Below are 16,969 nucleotides of genomic sequence, written 5' to 3'. Positions count from 1 at the left end.
CTCACCATCCCCTGCCCCCTTCTAGGTTCTAACACAATTACAGGCATGGGGAGATCTAATCTTGGTGACTCAGCAGTAATTTTTATAAGCCCACGTTTCTTCGAATGTCAACCCTAAAGGTCTATAAATAACACTTTAAAATACTTAATAAAAAAGTAATTTATGCTCATTACCAAAAATTAAACTGGAGGACAGACTAGATAGAATACACAAGGAAAGGAAGCCTTCCTCCTCCCCAATCAGCAAACTGCAGAGGCAGCTGGAGCCATCACTAGGCGTGTCTTATAGTCTTTAAACACATGCAAATGAATGTGAGCTTGTGTGTGTACAGCATGCATATTTTAGCACATCTTGATTGTTGCAATTAAAAATGTAACTTGGAGATTGGTTCCATATCAGGGCAGAGCTCATTCTTTTAATGTTTGATTTTGTATTCTATTTTGTGGATAGGGCAACAATTATTTAATGAGTTCCTTATTGTGAAGCGATCATTCTTCTGTTCTTTTATTATTATTAAAATAAGTGTGTGCATACATCTTTATGAAATGAGTATTGAAAGTGAGTTCCTGGGTATGGAGATGCATGAGAAATCATCAGTCTGTCTTTCTGGAGGGGTGGGAGAGCACTATTAGTCCACAAAACACCAATTTTTATCCAAATTTAATAAGACTAAGACCCAATTGTTTTATTAAGATCTTTTATAATTATAGACCATCTTCACATAATTTTAAAATTATAGATTCATCTTCATAGAGCAAACTTCATAGACCATCTGCTGGAACTTGTATGTCTTTTCTGGAATCCATTGCTAGATTCTGTCAGGAAGTAGGTCCTTAAGAAGAGTGTGGTAATGTGGCATTGAAGTGAGTTATCAAGAATATGAGGTCCAATAAAAGCAAGTCCATGTTACCAGGGAATAGTGCTGTCTCCCTGTAAGTCAGCACTCGGGAGACTGAGGCAAGAAGACCGGGTTCAAGGCCAGCACATAGCCAGAGCATGTCTCAGAACACTAACACTGCCTCAGCTTCCTCTATACACACCCTGCATGAAATTTCTGTCTCCTCCTAGGCTTTGTGGTCCTCTGCTAGGTAAAATACAGAAAGAAACCCCATCACCAGGCACAACCTCTGTAGTGCACACTAGACATTCTGGCCCCCTCAACAGTGAGTCAATTTCTTTATAAATTTCCCAGTGTGGTGTTTTGTTAGAGAAACACAAACTGGCCCAGAACAGCATCTCCTCATTTCTCCACTTAATGTATTTAATAAGGAATGAGGTGGCTGTTTTCCCTTGAGTTCGCAGCTGCTTGTATTTGTCTGTATGAATGATTCACTCCGGTCTTCTGCAGAACTTCATATGGACAGACTGTAGACTTGAAGAGAACTTGATGAACCAGGATGCGAAGGTCAATACTTGTAAGTGCCCAAGTTGCATCCATTCCTTTTGTTTCCCTTGAGCTGACTTTCATTTCTAAATAAGAAGGCTATTCAATACTGCATGGCAATTCTTTTTCTCCTGTCTGTTTAGTTTTTTCTCACTCTGAAATGATAGGAATAGCATTCTCTCATCTTCTGCTCTGATTATTTTTTTACATTAAAATTTTCAACTTCAACTCTTTGATGCACTTTTGTATGACATGCACAGTGGTTTGTTAGGCATTAGCTGAGGTTCCCAATTAAAGTTCTTGACAAATAATTCGCTGATTCCAACGGAGCTTCTGTTGGATGGCATAATCCATGGCATTTCCACTGACCTCAGTGCCACATGTGTTATAAACTACATTTATATGGGCACCAGAAATGACTCATGGCCTCCATTACTGTCTGCTCTAAATAAGGCACCATTTTTTTAAATCTACCCAGCTCTGCAGTACATGCGGCATTTGAGAAAGCTTCTGCTCAACCACACTTATTTTTACCATCAGATTATTTTCTTGCTGTTTACCAGAGTGCTGTGTTTGTAAAGTTTAGGATTGGAGAACTCAAAATACAAACAAATAAAAGTATTGGGATTTTTCTTAGTTTTACATGAAATGGAGAGTGTTGGAGCGCCTATTCATCCCCTAAGTGGATATGTTATTTTCTTTGAAGTCTGACAACTGAAGTTGAGCATTAGTTTTCTTCAAATGAATGCTAAAACATTCGTTTGATGCTGTAATTTGACTTATTGTTAATAATTTTGAGAATTGATACAATTCTAAATAAGATCCTTGTCTCATGAGAAAAAAGGAACACATACAAAAACACATACACACGCGCGCGCACACACACACACACACAGAGAGAGAGAGAGAGAGAGAGGGAGAGAGAGAGAGAGAGAGAGAGAAGAGAGAGAGACCCCACTTCTACTTTTTTGAGGTTCTGAAACCTTCTCAAGTAGCACCACTAAACCAGAGAGCAAGTGTGTTTAAACACCCGAACCTTTGGGAAAATCTCAAATCAATCCACAACATCCTTAGAAAGAGATTTTGATCTCTGGAATTCATGGCTAATGGAAGATTCAAATAGCCATAAGTTTAACTCTTTCCAATTTTGCAAAAATAAAGGGGGAAATGACCATTTCATTATAAACAGACAAAAGCATCTGTTGAAAGTCAACAGCAATTGCTGATGAGCGAAGCAAAGCCCCCGCGCTATAAAGAGCAGTGATGTGCTCCTTCAGATAAAGCACAGCCATAAAGCACATCTACCACCCGACCCCATGATGAAACTGCCAGCGCTTTCCCTCTACGCCTGCTGTAAAGTGATGTACTTGTTCTTAACACTCCCAGTGAACACAGCAGCACAAAGTTAGAAAGAGGAGCCACAAACTCATAAAAGGTGCAAATGATTTGGCTTTGCTGACCTGGTAGTACTCTAGGGTTCCATAATGGGCACAAAACCTGCTGAAACTGGTAAGTAGTTGAGCAAGATCACAAGATGGACAGAATATGCAGATGCTGCTCAGAACCACATACAAAGAATGCCTCTGTGCAAATAATCAGACCCATTCACCGTAGTGTTGAGAAAAACCCACAAAATATTTAAGAATAACTAATAAAAACCTATAATCCAAGCTAGACATCTATGCAGAAAACTTAAAGGACAGTTTCTAAAAGAAATTTTTATCAACTAGATAAACAGAGAATACAGTTAGTCCGTGGACTTTAAATTTAGTGTCACAAATCCCCCTCTACATCAAAATCAATCTATGTTTTAACATGATCCTAACTGAAATGGCTGCAAATATTTCTGAAACATTAAAGATGCTGCTAACATTTTACACCGTAATCAAAAATAATCTAGGGTGGCTGAAACAATCTTGCAAACGGGCAGGGAGAATTCTCCCCCTGATATCAAGCTCTTTCAGCTGCAGCTAGTGAGCTGGTGTGGCTTTGATGTACAGGCTGATAAACAGATCAAAGAGGCGCAGCTAGAAACCCAGGAATAGCCTTACATATGTATGGTCAAGTGACTTTTGATAAAAGCCCAAAGAAATTCAGTAAGGAAGTCTCATTTTTTCATCTAGCGGTGTTGGGCCAGCCAGGAAAGTATCACAGAAAAAGTCAACTTTAACCCCCCTCTTCCTGTGCCTAAAAAATAAAAATGTATCGGAGGTGGCTTACAGGTCTAAACATAAAAGCTTAGACTATGAAATTTTGGGAAGAAAAGGGGAAAAAAAGTCCTGTTTTCACAGGCTTGAGTCAGGAAAGAATTTAGAGGGGAGCATGGAAGGGGTCTATGCAAAACAGTCATCAAAAGCCAGTGGCGTGGCATTCAGAAATGGCAGGAAATCAAGATATGTTCCAGGCTAGCAAGGGCTCTCAAAACCATTTCTTTTTTAATCCTTAAATTGAACATCAACAAATTAATATCTGCAACTGTAACACCAGCTAACTCTACTAAGAGTATGAGAAGTCAAGCCGCTATCTGGGGAAAGTATTTGTGCAGGACATGCAGATTCATTAAGATCTTGTCTCTACCATGCATAAAGGAGTGCTGATATTCACCAAAAGACAGCCCACTTTTAAAATGCAGGCAAAACATATTAAATGCCTTACAAAAGAAGAAGTTGTAAAAACCAGGCAAGGGACACACATAAGAAGGTGTTACACCCTGTGAGTCACCATAGCACTAAAAATCAAATCCATGCTTCAGAGCATCCAAAGTTGGAAAGACTGACATTACTAAATGTTGGTGAAGGTCAGGAACAGCAGACAGAGACAGGCTTGAGTACAGGAGCAGCAGAAAGAGATGTGAGTTTTATTACAACAATGTTTTTGCCACTCTAAAGACAGAAATCAGGGTCTCATAGCTGCAGGAGGAGCACTCCATTGGTGAGTGAGTTACAGCTCCACACCAAACAGTGTGACTGTAATCATTTGGGGAAGTCAGCAGTATCTTCTAAAGTTAGTGATGACTGGACGTCTTACTCTTTATGATTTAGTGAAAAACAATGAAAACAGAACCACAGGGAAATACATGCATAACTTATGAAAAAGCTTTTTATTCCTATCTCCAAGCTGGACATGGTAGCAATATCCAGTAGCATGTAATCTGTGCCAATGAACCAAAGAGGCATGTCCTTATAATGGAATAAAAACCAACATGTACACACACACACACACACACACACACACACACACACATATGTGCACACATACACACACATACATACACACACACACATACATCTAAACATATACACAATTTCAACATAGCCACACACATATCCATACAGTCACACACAGGCACACATGGCTATGTATAGACACATATATGTAAATATATACACATATACACACATGCACAGATAGCATACACAAACATGTGCATACATATACACAGACACACATAATACACTATTATCTATATATCAATTGCTCAACCTCAGGTCATCATCATCATCTTTAATGTCAGCATAAGTCAGCCATCCAGACTAATGGCTATAGAAACCCTGTACACAAGTACCTCTTTTTAAGACCTGTATCCTCGTCTGGAGAGATGGCTCAGTGACAAAGAGCACTGACTGCTCTTCCAGAGGTCCTGAATTCAAATCCCAGTAACCACACTGTGGCCCACAACCATCTGTCATGTGATCTGATGCCGTCTTCTGGTGTGTCTGAAGACAACTACAGTGTAGTTATATATAATAAATAAATAAATCTTTAAAAAAAAGACCTGTATCCTCTTTAGCCTTCCTCCTCGGAGCAAAGGTGTACCTGTGAGCACTGCAGAAATTACCATGAGCACCTGTGACTAGAGTAGATATGTTTGTATCCTTGAGTCAGAACCCTCTCCAAGCAGAGGCTTAGGGGCTATTCGTGTAGAGACCAAAGGACATTCTTGAGTTTTGGGAGCTCTCATTGGTTTGGAGTTTTTTGGGGGGGTAGGATGGCTGTCCAGGGGCTCCAGGGACCTCTACCTGTCTTCCCTTCTAGGCCCTGGAATTATGAGTGTTTGCGGCCATGGTGGTTTTTTCTTAGTGAGACCAAGAGGAACCTCAGAGAGAGCTTTGTATCACTGGGAACATTACCAAAATCAAGGTCTGTCTTAAAATCTGCAAGACAATGACTAAAGAAAGATTCACACACACACCCGCACCCCCCCCCCCCCACAGCTTTAGCTTAGCAAGTACTTCACAGATGGCAGCTTGCTAGGGGACCTGTCCTTCCCACCACCTTACCCTGGTGTCTCAGGAAGCCCCAGCTGAGTGCCTGATCCAGAAGCCAAAGTCAACAGTGGCCTTTCCGGGAACTGGTTCTCTTTGTAGATGGTGGCAGAGAGACTGAGAATCGGTTTTTAGCACTGTATGGGGAGGGGAGGGTGGTCTGAGTGAACAAAGAGCCAAAGCAGTATATACTGAAAGGAAATCTGAGAATCTGACTGTATCCACTACTACCAACATGGCAGGTTCTATGGCTGGTCAGATTGAGCCTCTTCTGGTCCAGATGTCAGTCCTTTTCTCATAGCCCAAAGACCCCCATATCTGAACATACGCAGGGAAGGCTCAGCATTTCAGTTGCTTCTCATTTGGGAGCACTTGGTATGCAGGAAAGGGAGAACCAGAGCATTGAGGTTTCCATCCAGCCCTTCCACAGTGGACGTTTTGAAAACACGTAAGTATATGGGAACTGGCATCTGTGCTGATGGGATGCTTCTGTTTTAAGACAAATCAAGCCAAGCAAGAGAGCCACTGAGTGCTGCCTTATGGCAGAAAGAGGGGACCGTCAGCAAAATAATGGGCTACACTCATAAGTGTGTTGTCACTGCTCAAGCTGAGACTTATTTTCTATCCTGAAAGTGGCTGGGACAGTACAAAAGAATCTGCACTGACTACAGCATCCCTTCCCAGTGGGCATTTACATACTCAAGAGCCCAATAGCAAAGGTCCCTTGAAGGTCACACAGCATAAGAAGTTGACACAAGCCCCCAGGCCCACCTGTCCCTAGGACCTGCCAGGTATGCCTTATACATATTAGTGTTGGGTGAGGGAATAAATTCCCAGGGAGGGGCAATGGCTATCACACACCTACTTCTTCCTGGTATGTCTGTAACTTTCCCCCAAAGAGTGACTCATTTGAAGACCTTGACGTTAATGAGGAGAGAAAGGGAGCTGCAGTACATTGTCCCAAGTCAGTAAGAAGGGCTTCTCCCTCCTGTCCCTGAGGCCCACTGGCTTCCCACAGGGACTGCGTCTGGACTTTAAGTTTTCCAGGAACATTACCCTATGCTCTCTGTCCCAACTCTGGCTTAGAACTGCCCTTCGGTCATCCCCTGCTGAGCCTAAGTCCTGATGTTTAAACTTCCACAAAGCAAAGTGCACACATGTTGCAAGTTTGGAGAGTTTCCCCTGTGTCCTGATATACGATTGCCTAAAAGCAAATGAACCCCAGACCCATCCAGCTCAAATTGATTTCCTCTCCCTGCCTTCTGATCCAAACAATTAAACCAGACAACTGTCCAGGTTGACTTCACACTACAAATTAAAGTAGGGAACATTGGAGAAAAATGGCTCAGATGTTTGTAGAGCTCGGAGAGACGCCCCCACTGCAGAGCATCCTCAGGGGTGCTGGGACTGAAGTGTGAAGAGGTGGGTGGCCAAGCTTCCAGTATCCTCCCTGGCATGTGTTTTTGTACTTTCTTCCTGGTATAATGCAGGATTACCACTCAGGCATGAACTACCTCTTGAGACCCCTGAGGCTGAGGTGTAGCCAGGCTACTCTGTGTTGTGCTCGAAACTGAACTTCTTGGGAAGGTGCTCATCACCAGGTGCATGATGTCAGTCATCAAGGTGACTTGCCCTGTGCCTCAACTCTCAAAATAGCAAGGTGAGTCACATATGCAAGTCAGCATTACTGAGAGCCACAGAACTCTTTAGAGAGGGTAGACTTGAGAAAGAATCATGCTCCTATGTTGAAGACCCCATGTTCGATGTGGTCATATCAACACAGGGTTCACATTTACTCCTGGACAGTATTTCAGAATATTTCTGAGTCTTTCCCATGAAAGATTTGAAACCTACAATTTTTTTCTTCCTTTCTAGACAAAAATGACTTATTTTTTCAAAGTCTAATGAACTTGAAATCTCAGAAGTGTCCAACCTTTTGACATTGTGACCTGATATTTTATCCACAAATGTTTGGGTCTGAGTTTATAACAATTCTGTAGTGATGCAAATCGTGATCACATGTGGGACACCCCAAGGAGAGGGACAGCAGATCCATGTTACCACATATAAGAAGCTTATTTCTTCTTTGGGGAAGGGAGTAAGTTTCAAGTGGCAAAATTCTGGTGCTCTAATAAAAAATATATATATGAAGGCTAAATATTCAGTTTCTCTCACACAGTGCTACCCCTCAAGTTGCTTGGGTCTTTTGCTGGGTGCAGTGGAAGCTGGACTGTGTGTGTGGCCAAAGTTCTGTATCTTTCACTAGCATCCTCTCTAATATGGGCACCCAGGGAGAAACTTCCAGGCCACATAATGAGCTCTGTCTTGGAGTCTGGATAAAGGATACTCAGACTGAACACACATAGAAACACGGACACCTGCCAGGATTCCATAACAAAGACCATCTAGGGACCTCTCTACCTTCCCCAAGCTACTCTGTTCTACCTGTTCTACTGACTCTGGTAATCCACACGAGAGAGACAGTGGCTGTCACAGCATCACCTAGCATGCACAAAACCCATTCCATCCCCCAGGGCGGCATGAACGGTGTGCCACAATATTCTTGTGATTTCGGTGCTTACAAAAAAGACTCAGGAGCATCAGATGTTCAAGGTAGTCTTTAGCTATACAGTGAGCTCCAGAGCTGAATGTTAGACCAGGCTAAATGATATCCCATTTCCCCACAAACACGAGAGAGGAAGAAGGCTGCTGAGAAGGCTCAGCAGTTAAGAGCACCTGCTGCTTTTGCAGAAAGCCCAGATCTGGTTACCAGCACCTACATGGAAGGGCATCAATTTCAGTTCAAGGAATCTGACATCCTCTTCTGACTTCCTCAGGCAACATGCATGCGCATGGCACTTATTATAAATGTAGACAAAATACCACATTCTAAATTTTATTCTAAAAATAAAATTGGAGGAAGTAAAGCAATTGGCAAAGAGAAAAATGGGGCCCCAATATAGTCTCATGTTCCTCCAACCATATCTTGCCTATTTTTCCAATCATTCTTTTACTAATTCTAACCCTGCTGGTAATATATTTCTTCTTTGCAATCATTTTAGATATATTTTATTTAAATTTAATACAGATAATCTAAAAATTTCCAGCTGATACAGAAAAACCTGTAGATAAAACTCATAAAAGCCACTGTGGGAACCAATGACATATTTTTCATCCCGTGGAGGAGCAGAACATAAGAGATACTAGCTAGGCATCGAACTGTACTCCTCGCTACCAGGTCTTAGGTCCCAGCTGAGCACTGGCTGCCTCAGGCTTTCCAAACAGTAAGCCCAGGGCATGAAGCTATTATCTATAGGTGGCTGTGTCACTCCAAAGGGCCAAGTCACTCTGTCTTGTGGAGACTGTAAACTTCCCACCCTTGGTCGTTCATATACTCTACATGTCACATGTGTTACTATATGGGCCAGACTCTCCTGGTACCTGCTGAATGAATGAAGACATTGTTAGCCCTGATGAGCTCCAAAAGCCCTAGAGGCAAGAAGTTAGGCCTAGAAAAGTTTAAAGAACTTTGATAATCATGCCTGAGAGAGAGACATGGTTTTGTCCCTGGAAGGATATGACGATCTATCTTTTCTGTTGCCAGCTTCCTGTTAGGGGTAGCATGAAGGTGGAAGTGGGCTGACACAAGAGCCCATTCCAATGACCCTGGGCTCTGAGGAAGAGGGGGCTTCTGTTAAGTAGCTTTCTAGTTCTGATATTAACCCAGGCAACTTCAAAGAAAACACCAGGCAGTCACATACCTCCCCAGTCAAACTCATGCCCTTCTAAGAGCTCCTGCCTCTCATTGTGATCTCTGCACAGCATGTTGATTCTCATCCTAGAGAGGAGAAGCAGAAAGATCTAGGCTGCGGAGTCAGCAGAGGCTACCTTCCTTGTCTCCATTCCTGGGAGAAAATTATCCTCAAGCTACAGAAAGGAGAAGTCAATGGCTAACCAATTACCATGTCCAAACCCCTGCTTCTACATCTAGAAGATGTCTCCTAGAAAGCTGAGGCTGGAAAAGTAGGGGCCATCTAGGTTATACTTGAGTCTCTTATCTGGGAAGTGACATTTCTAATGAAAATGACAATTACTTAGCTCTTGACTCTTTCTCACTTATCAGTTGAGAAGGGCACTTTGACTTCTAGCAGGATCCTAGGATCCTCTGTTTAGGGGCTGGTCCCTGGAGTCAAGCACAAAGTAGACTGGGACACATTTATCCATGACTCATACTTTGCAATATCTCTTCAGTCACACTGAACCCTGTTCATTCTTGGGATACCAAGAATGAAGACCTTGGGTTCCTAGTTCTGTGTGCCCAGGCATCCAAGCACATGGCCCTGGTGGAGTCTATTAGCTACTTCTCTGTTGTCGTGACCAAAGGCGCTTATGAGAAGAGTGTTTATTTTGCCTCATGGTTCCAGAGGAACAAGGGTCCATCCTGGTGCCAAAGTACAGCAGCAGGCAGTAGGCATAGTGACTGAGCAAGATCCTAAGAGGTCACATATTTAACTACAAGCATAAAGTGGGGAGGGAGGAGGGAAGGGGGAAGGGGAGAAAGAGAGAGAGAGAGAGAGAGAGAGAGAGAGAGAGAGAGAGAGAGCACAAACAGGATGTGGGAAGAGCATATAAACACTCACACCCCACCTTCATTGATATACTTCATCCAGCTAGGTTCTACCTCCTAAATCTCCCCAACAGCACCACCAACTGGGAGGCCAAGTTTTCAACCTGTAGAAGATATTTCTCACTCAAACCTGTAGGGGGTATTTATTTCTCACTCCAACCATCTCTTAGATCAATCATTTGCATGGTGCTGTTAAATCCACAATGCAATAATTTGGTTTCCAGAGGACTGGGGCAATAACCAGATCCCCCAAGCCCTATTTAAAATGCTGCTCCTCTCCCCCTCTCTCTTTTACATTGTTTATCTTATCTGTTCTTTAGACTGTGGTTATCTTCATAGGCTTAGAAAGAAGGAGAAGCCCTGTGCATGGGGCAGGTGTTTATTTTTTTTCTCCTCTCATAACTGTTTCTTTTGGAAGGCACTGGAATCGCAATTATTAATTTCTCTTTCTGGAATTTCCAGCTGCCGGTCACGTGTCAAACCAGATACAAATGGGAAGATGTGACAGCTGGAGGGCAGGGCTTTTCTGCAGTGAAAGGCAGGTTTCAAGTTCCAGAGCCCTGGAACCCACCTCCCTTGGGTCTATGTCCTTTCCTCAGGAGGTGCCTTGTGCTCATCATTCGGAGAGAAGGATGGGCTGGGAAGTGGGAAAGGGGCCAGGGAATGTGAATGTCATGGGGTCAGCGCTGGTGTGCATATGTTGGGGAGAAGAAGGCATTGGCAGACCAGGGACATAGCACCTAGCATCTGTCCTCTTGACCAGCATGCCCTAGCTTAAAGGCACAAGAGGAGCCATCGTAGACTGGGTTCTAATCTCTACAGATCCGGGAAGAGAAGGTGGTCTCCTGTGGAAGAACTGAGAACTGTTTTTTGAAGACCCTAAAAGTCACCTTTCTTAGCTAGCCAGAGCAAACCTCTTGGCAAAAATCAAAGTATAGAGTTTGTCAACCAATGGGGATAAGAACCACCTGTCCACTTCACCTCATCACATAGAAGGGAAAATAAGTTTGAATCCCTTTAGAAATATCCACAAAAGCCAAAGTGAAGTTTACCGACCTCTAAGAGTCAAGAACGGGTGAGGGGTTTAGAAACCTCGGAAGGGTCACAGTTGCTTTGAGATCTGGAGCATAATGAATGTGCCCAGGAGACCTCTGAAGGCATGAGCTGTGTATGTGTGTCTGGGGAACAAGGAATAATAACCACCCCCAGAATATCTTGAGTATTGGCACCCAGACCAGAGGCCTTTATATTGTGGTCCATAAAACACTTGCACATGGAGGACACCAGGGACAACAAGGACACCAGAGGTAACTGGGGTAGTGAGCAGCTGTTACTGAGATCCTGGAGAAAGGACGCTTCTTACAGAGCACTGGATACAGAGATGCTCACCCACGGTGGTAGGGATGTACTCCACCGGGACAGAATGTTGGGCTCATTGCCTCTTACAGCAAACCTTATCACAGGTGACTTGCTTACTGCAAAGGCAGTGCAGGGCATTTGCCACTTGTTTGCACTGAGATATTAAAAGGCTCCCCAGTTCAATATACCATCACAGACAATGGAAAAATGATGACAAGCAAATCCCCTACCTCTGGGATAAGCCTTCTTCCCCTGCAGGAGAGCAGATCCTGTCCCCAGAAGCCTGGATAACAAAGGTTCTCTGGGGACTGAGCCTTCTGTGAGCACCAACAGAGAGTGCAGGCTTAGAGAGGCTGGAACCTCAGTGGGAATATCACTTCTCTGTGCTGGCCAGGTACATAGAAGTCTCAGGGCCAGCCACCTGTGTCACAGCTCCCTCTGCCTAGACAACGCTTCAACACTTTGTATGCCAAGGGAAAGCCCAGCTGGAGGTCATGGGCTAGCTGTCATGATGAAAGGCCACAGTCAGCAAAGCAAAAGTCCAGTTGCAGGCAGGACAAGCTGAGGCCACACGGCTATGTGGGGACTGTAGTAATATATTCTGAAATGGCAATTCTCCTAAGTAAATCGCACATCAACTCACTTAAACCTAATCATAAATGGTACAAATTGGGCCCATGTGCAAACAGAAACCTGAGCTGAGGCTAGAGTTAAAGCAGCCATTGTTTCTCGCCTGACCTGGGCTCGGGAAAATCTTGCGTGTCTGATTACATCTGTTAAAACGATTCGAATGCCAGCCCTGTATTTTAATTATAAATATATAAAAATTTTTAATAAGAAGGCATTCTGGGCTTGCTAAGCTTTTAAAATGCTCATTGGGGGTGGAGCGGGCAGAAGAGAATTCCATGTGCCCCTGATCCAGTGCCAGCATATAATGATTGAATGTTTTCCTGTAATAAATGGGAAAAATCTGGCTCGTATGAATGGCTCCAAATCACTTGGCATTAAAAAAGGAATTCGTTACCTGGCTTCCAGCATGCTAGAACCTGGAGGGAATGGTGATCACAGAGGGAAGGGACAAGAAGGAAGCTTGTGATCTGCCCTGAGCACTCCACCCCCTGGAAATTTTATGCAGGGTGTCCCTCTCACCTCCCTTCCCTGCGCCACCTTTTCTCTGGGCTTCTGAAGTGAAGGTTGTGTGGGCCAATGGAGAAGGGGGCTGTTACAAACCAGAGCCAGCTAGCTCTTAGCCACCTCCTTTGTACATCTCCAAACCTCAGGCCTGCTTAATTATGATTAATTGCCACATGGATAATCAGATACAGTTTCAGAAGGTTGGAAATGACATTCCAAGGACACCAGGGAAGACACAAGGTATGCCTTTGTTCGCAGAAAGAAAAAGGCAGGTCCCTTCCTCAGCCCCGTAACCTTTTCTTATTTTAACAATTCCAAACAGAATTAATACCATCAGTATATTATTCCCAACTCCAGGGAATTGGGCTTCAACAGCACAATTTCTGCAGCTGTCAGGGTTTTCAGAACTCCTGTCAATAACGCGATGTTGGGGTGCCCTTCTGCTTGAATGAAAGCCGGCTCGAGTTTCTGCTTTATGTCTGTGCTTGCTGGGTGGCGGGGCACAGTGAGAAAGAACCGGAAAGAAAAATAATAACAGCAGTTAAAAAGCCCCACTCTCGACCCAAACTGGATCAGATGTAATAGACTCGTTCTCTTTTCCCAATTTCCTCTGCTTGTTTTAGAAAACACTCAAAAGTGCAGGAGATTGTGCCTTGCCAGCTCTCCCCTCCATTTAAAATCCCTTTGGCTAAGTCAAGGATCACAGTATGTCATTTCCAGTCTAACAGAAGTGCCGGGCCTCACTCAGCTCCTATTACCAGGAGGCAAATCCCTCGGTTCCAGGCGCCAGTGTTGCGGGCTTTGGCTCTTAGCCCAACATTGTTCCCTTCATTACATTCCAGAGGGCCTCTCAGCCAGTTAATGTTTGCACTGGGAGGTCCAAATATCCAGCAATCAGCACTGAACTTTTCTCTTTCTGTTGAGAATTGCAGTTTTCAAATGCGATCACTGGCTTTGGAGAAAAACTCGCAGGTGAACACAAGAGCCCTAATTTACATTTTATTCACAAACAATAACATTTGTGGCAGTTTCTCCATGTGTGCTCATAAAGGAGTTTCAGAAGACGCCTGGCTTTTTAAGACTTTATGGGGGCTGGAATTGGTTTACCAATTTAAGGGCGGTCATTCCAGTTATTTACTTTTTAAAAAATCCTAAATAGCATAAGAGTATTTTATTTTAGGATGCTAGAAGCCACGGCACATTCCACATTGTTAGTGTGTGTGCTCACGTGGGAAACAACAGCCAGAAATGGATAAACTAATTTGAACCGGTTTCAAGCACACAGCGTTTAATTAGATCCCCATCTCAGAGAGGATTTTAAAGGTTGCGGTTTTCAGAACACGTGGACTTGTACTTTGGCATCTTGGCCCCAGCCCTGATGCACTTTTGCCAAGTGGCCACACTGACCAGACATGACTAGAAAGAGCAGTTGGAGATTGCAGAGCATCCTGTGTCTCGCAGGACTTGGAGAGTGGTGGTGGTAGGGGGGTGAGGGCATGGGCCAGAGAACTGCAGGCTAACTCTGTATCCCTCTACCCATCCCGGATCCTCGGGATCCAGAATCTTCCACAAAGCCCTGCTTCGAAGAGGGTGTTACAGACAAGGTGACATTAATCCTGCAAGTCAGAGCATTTCCTAAAGATGCTGCCTGGGAAGTGATAGGCTGAAGTCTTGGGCTTCCAGAGGTGAATGGACATTGCAGACCCAGGGGCCATGCTGAAGGACATACACTTCTAGAGAGTTCTCTATGGTGGTTCTGTGTTAAATATACTAAGTGTGACAAAGGGCAGAAAAAGCCTCTTTTCCTGCTTCCTTCTTCCACCACCTAATTCCTCCCATTTACCTCATTTTTCTTTCAGGCCACCATTTTCTTGCTCAAGAGTCAACTAGGGCAGAGATACTCTAACTTGTCATAACCATCAAATAAAAAGAGTTCTGGGAAAGGGTTCTGACCTCACTCTGGTTTCACTCCCATCTTCTGAGAAGACACAGCTGATTTATTTTTATTGAGAGTTTTGTCCGTGTTCATAATGACTTGTCATCTTTTCCAGTTTGTTCCTTGGTCTCATCTCCCCTCCTCTCTGTCACTGAGCCCTTCTTCTTCACAACTAACCACATCCCTTCCAACTTGACTTTTATGTGTCTGACCCACTGAGTTGAAGTACGGTTATCTCCATGAGTATGGATGGAAGATTCTTTTCTGGAGTACATGCAACTTAGCAGAGCCTCCACCACTGAACCAAGTGACACCCTGCTCGGTAGCCATTGCTAATTATCATTAGTTCCCTAAGGAGGAGTGGAGCCTTGAGAACTCTTCTCCCTTCCATGATGAATGGCTGAGAGCTGCCTTTGATGAAGGGCTTGTACAGATAACAAAGGCTGCAGGGCACTTGTGAATGCAATTGTATGTTGTCTCCAAAAGATGTTGTTTACAGCAGCCTCTCTGGCTTATATGCTCTTTATACCCCATCTACTTCCATGTTTCCTAAGTCATACCTTAGACTCTAAGTCTTAGAGAGTGACCACATTGGGTTTTGACATTTCTCCCACAGCTGATTGTGGTGGTAGATCAGAGAGAAGCAATATCTCCCCTTCCATCCTTCCAGTCTCCATCCTTCCCCACTCTGCTCCTCCACTACTACAAGATCACTACATTGCATTGGAGGCTCTCAGGAGCCACAACACAGCACATGGCACTGAAGACTCCTGCTAATTCTCTCAGTACTTGCTGAGAGAGCAGGTGGGCAGACTCATAGGAAAGAAAGGGTCAGGAGTGACCACTGAGCCCAGACACAAAAAGTGTTGCCTTGGAAAGACAGGCAGGGGGTTTTGGATACCACCTGAGCTTCAAAGAGGAACAATAGCTAGAGAGGGAGGCCTTTGAGGTGCCCAAGATGGCTACAATTAGGATCAGAGGGAGAAAACTGAGGTGTCCTGCTCTGAAGATGAGCTTTCCAGCTTCCTCACTAGGAAAATGGGCTCTGTTCCTAAGGACAAGGGTCTTGGAAATATTGCTTAATCATCTTTGTCTTTCTTCTTTCATGGTCCTTGCTGTGATTCCCAGATCGGGGTCAGGACCATTGCATGTCTGCCTTTGGTGAGATAAGGGACTTTCAGAGAGCCTCCCAGTTCTTTGGCAGGGAAACACAATAAGGTCATAAGGACCTTAACTCTGAAGCAGCTATTGAACACTCGAGAGTGTCAAAGAATGAATCCTTAGGGTATTGCTTGTTCAGCTCACTCCAACATGTAATTTGTAAAAGGATTTGAAAGTCCAAGTAGATGTTGACCATTTACTCATTTCTTCTAATTTGTTGCTGACTAAATCAATCAATCAATCAATCAATCAATCAGTCACATCTTTTATATTGCTCTCTGTTTACTCCCTCTGAGGGTTATTAAAATAAATATTCTTATGTCCCCTCCTCCTATTATTTTGTGATCCTCTCTGGGTCCCACTTTGCCAGAAGCCAGTATGAAAAAGTTCCTTTTGTACCAGTGGAAACCACACTGGATCCTGCCTCGGCTCACCTCATTTCACTGTATGGATGAGGGTCCACTTACCCTCTGTGATGATCAATTAGTCTTCATCGTCAACTTGACTGGATTTGGAGTCACCTAGGAGACTTCTTCTGTGGTGTCTGTGTCTTTGAGGCTATGATCAGAGAGGTTTAACTGAGTAGCTAAGATCCACCATGAATCTGACTGGCACCAGCTCTTTCATTTGGGGTCTAGATAGACAAGACAAAGAAAAGAATATGAAAAGGAAGGCAAAGAAAAGGAAAGGAAGGGATGGAAAGAAACTTTCCTTGTCTATAGCATGTAGGGGCAGCAATCGCTTCTTGAACAAATCTGAGCCATGTAAGAAAGACAAAGATGTCTGGAACAGTATAATGAAAGGTAGAGCAAAGTAGCTGTGGAAGGTACAATAGGCCCTTCTGAAAGCAAAGGAGAGCCATCCATGGCATTCTATATGTGAACTAAGAACCTCGTATTCCAGTGCCACGGTACAATACTTGGAAGATTTAGCTAACCACAATCGGAATCCCTATAGAGCTAAGGAACCTCTTTCACTTAGAGAAAGTAGGGTCTCTTCCAGAAAGTGCTGAACAGAGGATGAAAGCCATGGGAGCCTTCTTAGAGTTTGGGGTATGGATATGCATGCCCTCTGCTGGGTTTCCACTTCTTTGCTTGTGCATA

This window comes from Micromys minutus, assembly GCF_963924665.1.
Source record: "Micromys minutus genome assembly, chromosome: 2".
NCBI lineage: Eukaryota > Metazoa > Chordata > Mammalia > Rodentia > Muridae > Micromys > Micromys minutus.
This window is presented reverse-complemented; position numbering follows the sequence as displayed.